This window comes from Ambystoma mexicanum, chromosome 5q (genome assembly GCF_040938575.1).
Source record: "Ambystoma mexicanum isolate Mex_15411 chromosome 5q, UKY_AmexF1_1, whole genome shotgun sequence".
Taxonomy (NCBI): Eukaryota; Metazoa; Chordata; class Amphibia; order Caudata; family Ambystomatidae; genus Ambystoma; species Ambystoma mexicanum.
Window position 1 is genome coordinate 791,688,683 of NC_090933.1, and position 12,122 is coordinate 791,700,804.

Consider the following 12,122-nt stretch of genomic DNA (forward strand, 5'->3'; position numbering starts at 1 on the left):
GGTGGGGGTGGTGGGAGACATGGGTGGGGGCCTGGTGGAGGCTGCCCCTGCACTGCTGGGGGGTGGGGGTGGTGGGAGACATGGTGGGGGCCTGGTGGGGGCTGCCCCTGGTGGCTGGGGGGTGGGGGTGGTGGGAGACATGAGTGGGGGCCTGGTGGAGGATGCCCATGGTGGCAGGGGGGTGGGGGTGCAGGGGGACATGAGTGGGGGCCTGATGGAGGATGCCCATGGTGGCAGGGGGGTGGGGGTGCAGGGGGACATGAGTGGGGGCCTGGTGGAGGATGCCCATGGTGGCAGGGGGGTGGGGGTGGTGGGAGACATGAGTGGGGGCCTGGTGGAGGATGCCCATGGTGGCAGGGGGGTGGGGGTGCAGGGGGACATGAGTGGGGTCCTGGTGGAGGATGCCCATGGAGGCAGGGGGGTGGGGGTGCAGGGGGACATGAGTGGGGGCCTGCTGGAGGCTGCCCCTGCACTGCTGGGGTGTGGGGGTGGTGGGAGACATGAGTGGGGGCCTGGTGGAGTCTGCCCATGGTGGCAGGGGGGTGGGGGTGGTGGGAGACATGAGTTGGGGCCTGGTGGAGGCTGCCCCTGGTGGCTGGGGGGTGGGGGTGGTGGGAGACATGGGTGGGGGCCTGGTGGAGGCTGCCCCTGGTGGCTGGGGTGGGGGTGGTGGGAGACATGAGCGTGTGCCTGGTGGAGGGTGACCCTGGATGCTGGGGGGTGGGGGTGGTGGGAGACATGAGTGGGGGCCTGGTGGAGGCTGCCCCTGGTGGCTGGGGGGTGGGGGTGGTGGGAGACATGGGCGGGGGCCTGGTGGAGGCTGCCCCTGCACTGCTGGGGGGTGGGGGTGGTGGGAGACATGGGTGGGGGCCTGGTGGGGGCTGCCCCTGGTGGCTGGGGGGTGGGGGTGGTGGGAGACATGAGTGGGGGCCTGGTGGAGGATGCCCATGGTGGCAGGGGGGTGGGGGTGCAGGGGGACATGAGTGGGGGCCTGGTGGAGGATGCCCATGGTGGCTGGGGGCTGGGGGTGCAGGGGGACATGAGTGGGGGCCTGGTGGAGGATGCCCATGGTGGCAGGGGGTGGTGGTAGACATGAGTGGGGGCCTGGTGGAGGATGCCCATGGTGGCAGGGGGGTGGGGGTGCAGGGGGACATGAGTGGGGGCCTGGTGGAGGATGCCCATGGTGGCAGGGGGGTGGGGGTGCAGGGGGACATGAGTGGGGGCCTGCTGGAGGCTGCCCCTGCACTGCTGGGGTGTGGGGGTGGTGGGAGACATGAGTGGGGGCCTGGTGGAGTCTGCCCATGGTGGCAGGGGGATGGGGGTGGTGGGAGACATGAGTGGGGGCCTGGTGGGGGCTGCCCCTGGTGGCTGGGGGGTGGGGGTGGTGGGAGACATGAGTGGGGGCCTGGTGGAGGCTGCCCCTGCACTGCTGGGGGGTGGGGGTGGTGGGAGACATGGGTGGGGGCCTTGTGGAGGCTGCCCATGGTGGCAGGGGGGTGGGGGTGGTGGGAGACATGAGTGGGGGCCTGGTGGAGGCTGCCCCTGCACTACTGGGGGGTGGGGGTGGTGGGAGACATGGGTGGGGGCCTGGTGGGGGCTGCCCCTGGTGGCTGGGGGGTGGGGGTGGTGGGAGACATGAGTGGGGGCCTGGTGGAGGATGCCCATGGTGGCAGGGGGGTGGGGGTGCAGGGGGACATGAGTGGGGGCCTGCTGGAGGCTGCCCTGCACTGCTGGGGTGTTTGGGTGGTGGGAGATATGAGTGGGGGCCTGGTGGAGTCTGCCCATGGTGGCAGGGGGGTGGGGGTGGTGGGAGACATGAGTGGGGGCCTGGTGGAGGCTGCCTCTGGTGGCTGGGGGGTGGGGCTGGTGGGATACATGAGTGGGTGCCTGGTGGAGGGTGACCCTGGATGCTGGGGGGTGGGGGTGGTGGGAGACATGAGTGGGGGCCTGGTGGAGGCTGCCCCTGGTGGCTGGGGGGTGGGGGTGGTGGGAGACATGAGTGGGTGCCTGGTGGAGGGTGACCCTGGATGCTGGGGGGTGGGGGTGGTGGGAGACATGAGTGGGTGCCTGGTGGAGGCTGCCCCTGGTGGCTGGGGGGTGGGGGTGGTGGGAGACATGAGTGGGTGCCTGGTGGAGGGTGACTCGGGATGCTGGGGGGTGGGGGTGGTGGGAGACATGAGTGGGGGCCTGGTGGAGGCTGCCCCTGCACTGCTGGGGGGTGGGGGTGGTGGGAGACATGGGTGGGGGCCTGGTGGAGGCTGCCCCTGCACTGCTGGGGGGTGGGGGTGGTGGGAGACATGAGTGGGGGCCTGGTGGAGGATGCCCAGGGTGGCAGGGGGGTGGGGCTGCAGGCGGACATGAGTGGGGGCCTGCTGGAGGCTGCCCCTGCACTGCTGGGGTGTGGGGGTGGTGGGAGACATGGGTGGGGGCCTGGTGGAGGCTGCCCCTGCACTGCTGGGGGGTGGGGGTGGTGGGAGACATGGGTCGGGGCCTGGTGGGGGCTGCCCCTGGTGGCTGGGGGGTGGGGGTGGTGGGAGACATGAGTGGGGGCCTGGTGGAGGATGCCCATGGTGGCAGGGGGGTGGGGGTGCAGAGGGACATGAGTGGGGGCCTGGTGGAAGATGCTCATGGTGGCAGGGGGGTGGGGGTGCAGGGGGACATGAGTGGGGGCCTGCTGGAGGCTGCCCCTGCACTGCTGGGGTGTGGGGGTGGTGGGAGACATGAGTGGGGGCCTGGTGGAGGCTGCCCATGGTGGCAGGGGGGTGGGGGTGGTGGGAGACATGAGTGGGGGCCTGGTGGAGGCTGCCCCTTCACTGCTGGGGGGTGGGGGTGGTGGGAGACATGAGTGGGGGCATGGTGGAGGGTGACCCTGGATGCTGGGAGGTGGGGGTGGTGGGAGACATGAGTGGGGGCCTGGTGGAGGCTGCCCCTGCACTGCGTGGGGGTGGGGGTGGTGGGAGACATGAGTGGGGGCCTGGTGGAGGCTGCCCCTGCACTGCTGGGGGGTGGGGGTGGTGGGAGACATGGGTGGGGGCCTGGTGGAGGCTGCCCCTGCACTGCTGGGGGGTGGGGGTGGTGGGAGACATGAGTGGGGGCCTGGTGGAGGATGCCCATGGTGGCAGGGGGTGGGGGTGGTGGGAGACATGAGTGGGGGCCTGGTGGAGGCTGCCCCTGCACTGCTGGGGGGTGGGGGTGGTGGGAGACATGAGTGGGGGCCTGGTGGAGTCTGCCCATGGTGGCAGGGGGGTGGGGGTGGTGGGAGACATGAGTGGGGGCCTGGTGGAGGCTGCCCCTGGTGGCTGGGGGGTGGTGGGAGACATGAGTGGGGGCCTGGTGGAGTCTGCCCATGGTGGCAGGGGGGTGGGGGTGGTGGGAGACATGAGTGGGGGCCTGGTGGAGGGTGACCCTGGATGCTGGGGGGTGTGGGTGGTGGGAGACATGAGTGGGGGCCAAGTGGAGGCTTCCCCTGCACTGCTGGGGGGTGGGGGTGGTGGGAGACATGAGTGGGGGCCTGGTGGAGGCTGCCCCTGCACTGCTGGGGGGTGGGGGTGGTGGGAGACATGGGTGGGGGCCTGGTGGGGGCTGCCCCTGGTGGCTGGGGGGTGGGGGTGGTGGGAGACATGAGTGGGGGCCTGGTGGAGGCTGCCCCTGCACTGCTGGGGGGTGGGGGTGGTGGGAGACATGGTGGGGGCCTGGTGGAGGCTGCCCATGGTGGCAGGGGGGTGGGGGTGGTGGGAGACATGAGTGGGGGCCTGGTGGAGGCTGCCCCTGCACTGCTGGGGGGTGGGGGTGGTGGGAGACATGGGTGGGGGCCTGGTGGGGGCTGCCCCTGGTGGCTGGGGTGTGGGGGTGGTGGGAGACATGAGTGGGGGCCTGGTGGAGGATGCCCATGGTGGCAGGGGGGTGGGGGTGGTGGGAGACATGAGTGGGGGCCTGGTGGAGGCTGCCCCTGCACTGCTGGGGGGTGGGGGTGGTGGGAGACATGGGTGGGGGCCTGTTGGAGGATGCCCATGGTGGCAGGGGGGTGGGGGTGCAGGGGGACATGAGTGGGGGCCTGCTGGAGGATGCCCATGGTGGCTGGGGGGTGGGGGTGCAGGGGGACATGAGTGGGGGCCTGGTGGAGGATGCCCATGGTGGCAGGGGGGTGGGGGTGGTGGGAGACATGAGTGGGGGCCTGGTGGAGGATGCCCATGGTGGCAGGGGGTGGGGGTGCAGGGGGACATGAGTGGGGGCCTGGTGGAGGATGCCCATGGTGGCAGGGGGATGGGGGTGCAGGGGGACATGAGTTGGGGCCTGCTGGAGGCTGCCCCTGCACTGCTCGGGTGTGGGGGTGGTGGGAGACATGAGTGGGGGCCTGGTGGAGTCTGCCCATGGTGGCAGGGGGATGGGGGTGGTGGGAGACATGAGTGGGGGCCTGGTGGGGGCTGCCCCTGGTGGCTGGGGGGTGGGGGTGGTGGGAGACATGTGTGGGGGCCTGGTGGAGGCTGCCCCTGCACTGCTGGGGGGTGGGGGTGGTGGGAGACATGGGTGGGGGCCTGGTGGAGGCTGCCCATGGTGGCAGGGGGGTGGGGGTGGTGGGAGACATGAGTGGGGGCCTGGTGGAGGCTGCCCCTGCACTGCTGGGGGGTGGGGGTGGTGGGAGACATGGGTGGGGGCCTGGTGGGGGCTGCCCCTGGTGGCTGGGGGGTGGGGGTGGTGGGAAACATGAGTGGGGGCCTGGTGGAGGATGCCCATGGTGGCAGGGGGGTGGGGGTGCAGGGGGACATGAGTGGGGGCCTGCTGGAGGCTGCCCCTGCACTGCTGGGGTGTGGGGGTGGTGGGAGACATGAGTGGGGGCCTGGTGGAGTCTGCCCATGGTGGCAGGGGGGTGGGGGTGGTGGGAGACATGAGTGGGGGCCTGGTGGAGGCTGCCCCTGGTGGCTGGGGGGTGGGGGTGGTGGGAGACATGAGTGGGGGCCTGGTGGAGGGTGACTCGGGATGCTGGGGGGTGGGGGTGGTGGGAGACATGAGTGGGGGCCTGGTGGAGGCTGCCCCTGCACTGCTGGGGGGTGGGGGTGGTGGGAGACATGGGTGGGGGCCTGGTGGAGGCTGCCCCTGCACTGCTGGGGGGTGGGGGTGGTGGGAGACATGAGTGGGGGCCTGGTGGAGGATGCCCATGGTGGCAGGGGGGTGGGGCTGCAGGCGGACATGAGTGGGGGCCTGCTGGAGGCTGCCCCTGCACTGCTGGGGTGTGGGGGTGGTGGGAGACATGGGTGGGGGCCTGGTGGAGGCTGCCCCTGCACTGCTGGGGGGTGGGGGTGGTGGGAGACATGGGTCGGGGCCTGGTGGGGGCTGCCCCTGGTGGCTGGGGGGTGGGGGTGGTGGGAGACATGAGTGGGGGCCTGGTGGAGGATGCCCATGGTGGCAGGGGGGTGGGGGTGCAGAGGGACATGAGTGGGGGCCTGGTGGAAGATGCTCATGGTGGCAGGGGGGTGGGGGTGCAGGGGGACATGAGTGGGGGCCTGCTGGAGGCTGCCCCTGCACTGCTGGGGTGTGGGGGTGGTGGGAGACATGAGTGGGGGCCTGGTGGAGGCTGCCCATGGTGGCAGGGGGGTGGGGGTGGTGGGAGACATGAGTGGGGGCCTGGTGGAGGCTGCCCCTTCACTGCTGGGGGGTGGGGGTGGTGGGAGACATGAGTGGGGGCATGGTGGAGGGTGACCCTGGATGCTGGGAGGTGGGGGTGGTGGGAGACATGAGTGGGGGCCTGGTGGAGGCTGCCGCTGCACTGCGTGGGGGTGGGGGTGGTGGGAGACATGAGTGGGGGCCTGGTGGAGGCTGCCCCTGCACTGCTGGGGGGTGGGGGTGGTGGGAGACATGGGTGGGGGCCTGGTGGAGGCTGCCCCTGCACTGCTGGGGGGTGGGGGTGGTGGGAGACATGAGTGGGGGCCTGGTGGAGGATGCCCATGGTGGCAGGGGGTGGGGGTGGTGGGAGACATGAGTGGGGGCCTGGTGGAGGCTGCCCCTGCACTGCTGGGGGGTGGGGGTGGTGGGAGACATGAGTGGGGGCCTGGTGGAGGCTGCCCCTGGTGGCTGGGGGGTGGGGGTGGTGGGAGACATGAGTGGGGGCCTGGTGGAGGATGCCCATGGTGGCAGGGGGTGGGGGTGGTGGGAGACATGAGTGGGGGCCTGGTGGAGGCTGCCCCTGCACTGCTGGGGGGTGGGGGTGGTGGGAGACATGGGTGGGGGCCTGGTGGAGGCTGCCCCTGCACTGCTGGGGGGTGGGGGTGGTGGGAGACATGAGTGGGGGCCTGGTGGAGGATGCCCATGGTGGCAGGGGGTGGGGGTGGTGGGAGACATGAGTGGGGGCCTGGTGGAGGCTGCCCCTGCACTGCTGGGGGGTGGGGGTGGTGGGAGACATGAGTGGGGGCCTGGTGGAGGCTGCCCCTGGTGGCTGGGGGGTGGGGGTGGTGGGAGACATGAGTGGGGGCCTGGTGGAGTCTGCCCATGGTGGCTGGGGGGTGTGGGTGGTGGGAGACATGAGTGGGGGCCAAGTGGAGGCTTCCCCTGCACTGCTGGGGGGTGGGGGTGGTGGGAGACATGAGTGGGGGCCTGGTGGAGGCTGCCCCTGCACTGCTGGGGGGTGGGGGTGGTGGGAGACATGGGTGGGGGCCTGGTGGGGGCTGCCCCTGGTGGCTGGGGGGTGGGGGTGGTGGGAGACATGAGTGGGGGCCTGGTGGAGGCTGCCCCTGCACTGCTGGGGGGTGGGGGTGGTGGGAGACATGGTGGGGGCCTGGTGGAGGCTGCCCATGGTGGCAGGGGGGTGGGGGTGGTGGGAGACATGAGTGGGGGCCTGGTGGAGGCTGCCCCTGCACTGCTGGGGGGTGGGGGTGGTGGGAGACATGGGTGGGGGCCTGGTGGGGGCTGCCCCTGGTGGCTGGGGGGTGGGGGTGGTGGGAGACATGAGTGGGGGCCTGGTGGAGGATGCCCATGGTGGCAGGGGGGTGGGGGTGGTGGGAGACATGAGTGGGGGCCTGGTGGAGGCTGCCCCTGCACTGCTGGGGGGTGGGGGTGGTGGGAGACATGGGTGGGGGCCTGTTGGAGGATGCCCATGGTGGCAGGGGGGTGGGGGTGCAGGGGGACATGAGTGGGGGCCTGCTGGAGGATGCCCATGGTGGCTGGGGGGTGGGGGTGCAGGGGGACATGAGTGGGGGCCTGGTGGAGGATGCCCATGGTGGCAGGGGGGTGGGGGTGGTGGGAGACATGAGTGGGGGCCTGGTGGAGGATGCCCATGGTGGCAGGGGGTGGGGGTGCAGGGGGACATGAGTGGGGGCCTGGTGGAGGATGCCCATGGTGGCAGGGGGATGGGGGTGCAGGGGGACATGAGTTGGGGCCTGCTGGAGGCTGCCCCTGCACTGCTGGGGTGTGGGGGTGGTGGGAGACATGAGTGGGGGCCTGGTGGAGTCTGCCCATGGTGGCAGGGGGATGGGGGTGGTGGGAGACATGAGTGGGGGCCTGGTGGGGGCTGCCCCTGGTGGCTGGGGGGTGGGGGTGGTGGGAGACATGAGTGGGGGCCTGGTGGAGGCTGCCCCTGCACTGCTGGGGGGTGGGGGTGGTGGGAGACATGGGTGGGGGCCTGGTGGAGGCTGCCCATGGTGGCAGGGGGGTGGGGGTGGTGGGAGACATGAGTGGGGGCCTGGTGGAGGCTGCCCCTGCACTGCTGGGGGGTGGGGGTGGTGGGAGACATGGGTGGGGGCCTGGTGGGGGCTGCCCCTGGTGGCTGGGGGGTGGGGGTGGTGGGAAACATGAGTGGGGGCCTGGTGGAGGATGCCCATGGTGGCAGGGGGGTGGGGGTGCAGGGGGACATGAGTGGGGGCCTGCTGGAGGCTGCCCCTGCACTGCTGGGGTGTGGGGGTGGTGGGAGACATGAGTGGGGGCCTGGTGGAGTCTGCCCATGGTGGCAGGGGGGTGGGGGTGGTGGGAGACATGAGTGGGGGCCTGGTGGAGGCTGCCTCTGGTGGCTGGGGGGTGGGGCTGGTGGGAGACATGAGTGGGTGCCTGGTGGAGGGTGACCCTGGATGCTGGGGGGTGGGGGTGGTGGGAGACATGAGTGGGGGCCTGGTGGAGGCTGCCCCTGGTGGCTGGGGGGTGGGGGTGGTGGGAGACATGAGTGGGTGCCTGGTGGAAGGTGACCCTGGATGCTGGGGGGTGGGGGTGGTGGGAGACATGAGTGGGTGCCTGGTGGAGGCTGCCCCTGGTGGCTGGGGGGTGGGGGTGGTGGGAGACATGAGTGGGTGCCTGGTGGAGGGTGACCCTGGATGCTGGGGGGTGGGGGTGGTGGGAGACATGAGTGGGGGCCTGGTGGAGGCTGCCCCTGCACTGCTGGGGGGTGGGGGTGGTGGGAGACATGGGTGGGGGCCTGTTGGAGGATGCCCATGGTGGCAGGGGGGTGGGGGTGCAGGGGGACATGAGTGGGGGCCTGCTGGAGGATGCCCATGGTGGCTGGGGGGTGGGGGTGCAGGGGGACATGAGTGGGGGCCTGGTGGAGGATGCCCATGGTGGCAGGGGGGTGGGGGTGGTGGGAGACATGCGTGGGGGCCTGGTGGAGGATGCCCATGGTGGCAGGGGGTGGGGGTGCAGGGGGACATGAGTGGGGGCCTGGTGGAGGATGCCCATGGTGGCAGGGGGATGGGGGTGCAGGGGGACATGAGTTGGGGCCTGCTGGAGGCTGCCCCTGCACTGCTGGGGTGTGGGGGTGGTGGGAGACATGAGTGGGGGCCTGGTGGAGGATGCCCATGGTGGCAGGGGGGTGGGGGTGCAGGGGGACATGAGTGGGGGCCTGCTGGAGGCTGCCCCTGCACTGCTGGGGTGTGGGGTGGTGGGAGACATGGGTGGGGGCCTGGTGGAGGCTGCCCCTGCACTGCAGGGGGGTGGGGGTGGTGGGAGACATGGGTGGGGGCCTGGTGGGGGCTGCCCCTGGTGGCTGGGGGGTAGGGGTGGTGGGAGACATGAGTGGGGGCCTGGTGGAGGATGCCCATGGTGGCAGGGGGGTGGGGGTGCAGAGGGACATGAGTGGGGGCCTGGTGGAAGATGCTCATGGTGGCAGGGGGGTGGGGGTGCAGGGGGACATGAGTGGGGGCCTGCTGGAGGCTGCCCCTGCACTGCTGGGGGGTGGGGGTGGTGGGAGACATAAGTGGGGGCCTGGTGGAGGCTGCCCATGGTGGCAGGGGGGTGGGGGTGGTGGGAGACATGAGTGGGGGCCTGGTGGAGGCTGCCCCTGCACTGCTGGGGGGTGGGGGTGGTGGGAGACATGAGTGGGGGCATGGTGGAGGGTGACCCTGGATGCTGGGGGGTGGGGGTGTTGGGAGACATGAGTGGGGGCCTGGTGGAGGCTGCCCCTGCTCTGCTGGGGGGTGGGGGTGGTGGGAGACATGAGTGGGGGCCTGGTGGAGGCTGCCCCTGCACTGCTGGGGGGTGGGGGTGGTGGGAGACATGGGTGGGGGCCTGGTGGAGGCTGCCCCTGCACTGCTGGGGGGTGGGGGTGGTGGGAGACATGAGTGGGGGCCTGGTGGAGGCTGCCCCTGCACTGCTGGGGGGTGGGGGTGGTGGGAGACATGAGTGGGGGCCTGGTGGAGTCTGCCCATGGTGGCAGGGGGGTGGGGGTGGTGGGAGACATGAGTGGGGGCCTGGTGGAGGCTGCCCCTGGTGGCTGGGGGGTGGGGGTGGTGGGAGACATGAGTGGGGGCCTGGTGGAGTCTGCCCATGGTGGCAGGGGGGTGGGGGTGGTGGGAGACATGGGTGGGGGCCTGGTGGAGGGTGACCCTGGATGCTGGGGGGTGGGTGTGGTGGGAGACATGAGTGGGGGCCTGGTGGAGGCTGCCCCTGCACTGCTGGGGGGTGGGGGTGGTGGGAGACATGAGTGGGGGCCTGGTGGAGGCTGCCCCTGCACTGCTGGGGGGTGGGGGTGGTGGGAGACATGGGTGGGGGCCTGGTGGGGGCTGCCCCTGGTGGCTGGGGGGTGGGGGTGGTGGGAGACATGAGTGGGGGCCTGGTGGAGGCTGCCCCTGCACTGCTGGGGGATGGGGTGGTGGGAGACATGGGTGGGGGCCTGGTGGAGGCTGCCCATGGTGGAAGGGGGGTGGGGGTGGTGGGAGACATGAGTTTGGGCCTTGTGGAGGCTGCCCCTGCACTGCTGGGGGGTGGGGGGGTGGGAGACATGGGTGGGGGCCTGGTGGGGGCTGCCACTGGTGGCTGGGGGGTGGGGGTGGTGGGAGACATGACTGGGGGCCTGGTGGAGGCTGCCCCTGCACTGCTGGGGGGTGGGGGTGGTGGGAGACATGGGTGGGGGCCTGGTGGAGGATGCCCATGGTGGCAGGGGGGTGGGGGTGCAGGGGGACATGAGTGGGGGCCTGCTGGAGGCTGCCCCTGCACTGCTGGGGTGTGGGGGTGGTGGGAGACATGAGTGGGGGCCTCGTGGAGTCTGCCCATGGTGGCAGGGGGGTGGGGGTGGTGGGAGACATGAGTGGGGGCCTGGTGGAGGCTGCCCCTGGTGGCTGGGGGGTGGGAGACATGGGTTGGGGCCTGGTGGAGGCTGCCCCTGGTGGCTGGGGGGTGGAGGTGGTGGGAGACATGAGTGGGTGCCTGGTGGAGGGTGACCCTGCACTGCTGGGGGGTGGGGGTGGTGGGAGACATGAGTGGGGGCCTGGTGGAGGGTGACCCTGGATGCTGGGGGGTGGGGGTGGTGGGAGACATGAGTGGGGGCCTGGTGGAGGCTGCCCCTGCACTGCTGGGGGGTGGGGGTGGTGGGAGACATGGGTGGGGGCCTGGTGGGGGCTGCCCCTGGGGGGTGGGGGTGGTGGGAGACATGAGTGGGGGCCTGGTGGAGGCTGCCCCTGCACTGCTGGGGGGTGGGGGTGGTGGGAGACATGGGTGGGGGCCTGGTGGAGGCTGCCCATGGTGGCAGGGGGGTGGGGGTGGTGGGAGACATGAGTGGGGGCCTGGTGGGGGCTGCCCCTGCACTGCTGGGGGGTGGGGGTGGTGGGAGACATGGGTGGGGGCCTGGTGGGGGCTGCCCCTGGTGGCTGGGGGGTGGGGTGGTGGGAGACATGAGTGGGGGCCTGGTGGAGGCTGCCCCTGGTGGCTGGGGGGTGGGGGTGGTGGGAGACATGGGTGGGGGCCTGGTGGAGGCTGCCCCTGGTGGCTGGTGGGTGGGGGTGGTGGGAGACATGAGTGGGTGCCTGGTGGAGGGTGACCCTGCACTGCTGGGGGGTGGGGGTGGTGGGAGACATGAGTGGGGGCCTGGTGGAGGGTGACCCTGGATGCTGGGGGGTGGGGGTGGTGGGAGACATGAGTGGGGGCCTGGTGGAGGCTGCCCCTGCACTGCTGGGGGGTGGGGGTGGTGGGAGACATGAGTGGGTGCCTGGTGGAGGGTGACCCTGCACTGCTGGGGGGTGGGGGTGGTGGGAGACATGGGTGGGCGCCTGGTGGGGGCTGCCCCTGGTGGCTGGGGGGTGGGGGTGGTGGGAGACATGAGTGGGGGCCTGGTGGAGGCTGCCCCTGCACTGCTGGGGGGTGGGGGTGGTGGGAGACATGCATTGGTGATCAGTAATGCAAGGTGACATGTGGGTTGGCTGGGGGGCATGCCCATGGTGGATGGGCTGCCTGCGGGACATGAGCAGGGGTGCAGGGTAGTCCCCCGTGGTGTGGGCTGCCTGCAGGGGCCGTGGAGGTTGTGGAGCGTACACCTGGGAGGACCCACACGGCCAATTCACGTGTAGTACTCCCCAGAACCCCTGAAATACACATTCCCTGCTGGTATCGTGTGTGCAACTTCCCGCACACCCCTGAAATACACGTACCCGGCTCGCACTGGGCCAATCGCGTGTGGAACTTCCCGCGCACCCCTGAAATACACGTACCCTGCTCGCACTGGGACTATCACGTGTGGAACTTCCCGCGCACCCCTGAAATACACGTACCCTGCTCGCACTGGGCCAATCACGTGTGGAACTTCCCGCGCACCCCTGAAATACACGTACCCTGCTCGCACTGGGACTATCGCGTGTGGAACTTCCCGCGCAACCCTGAAATACACGTACCCTGCTCGCACTGGGCCAATCGCGTGTGGAACTTCCCGCGCACCCATG